Source organism: Penaeus monodon, chromosome 23 (assembly GCF_015228065.2).
Source record: "Penaeus monodon isolate SGIC_2016 chromosome 23, NSTDA_Pmon_1, whole genome shotgun sequence".
Taxonomy (NCBI): Eukaryota; Metazoa; Arthropoda; class Malacostraca; order Decapoda; family Penaeidae; genus Penaeus; species Penaeus monodon.
Window position 1 is genome coordinate 31,426,174 of NC_051408.1, and position 360 is coordinate 31,426,533.

General features: G+C 64.4%; 1 protein-coding gene across 1 annotated transcript in view; it reads left to right on the top strand.

The window, feature by feature from the left end:
* Nucleotides 1-360, top strand: part of LOC119587930 (nesprin-1-like) — a gene marked incomplete in the record, with an annotated part of 36,964 nt that overhangs the window by 28,377 nt on the left and 8,227 nt on the right.

Here is a 360-nt window from a genome sequence, read left to right on the forward strand (position 1 = left end):
CTCCTTAACCCCCCCCCCCCTCACCTCAACGCCCCTATCCTGCACGCCCCTCCCCCTTCCCTGCCTGCCCCTCCCCCTTCCCTGCCTGCCTCTCCCCCTTCCCTGCCTGCCCCTCCCCCTTCCCTGCCTGCCCCTCCCCCTACCCTGCCTGCCCCTCCCCCTTCCCTGCCTGCCCCTCCGCCCTCCCTCCGCCTACCCTTCCCTGTCCCCTATTCCCCTGCCGGAACCGATAGTCGTCGACCCTTGTTTTGCGATAAGACAAGCTTAGGCCTCTTCGCGTGCTTGGTGAGTGGGACGTGTATGTCTGTAAGAGCGCGTGTGCTTGTATGTTGTGTGCGTTTTTCGGTCTTCGCGTTTCTA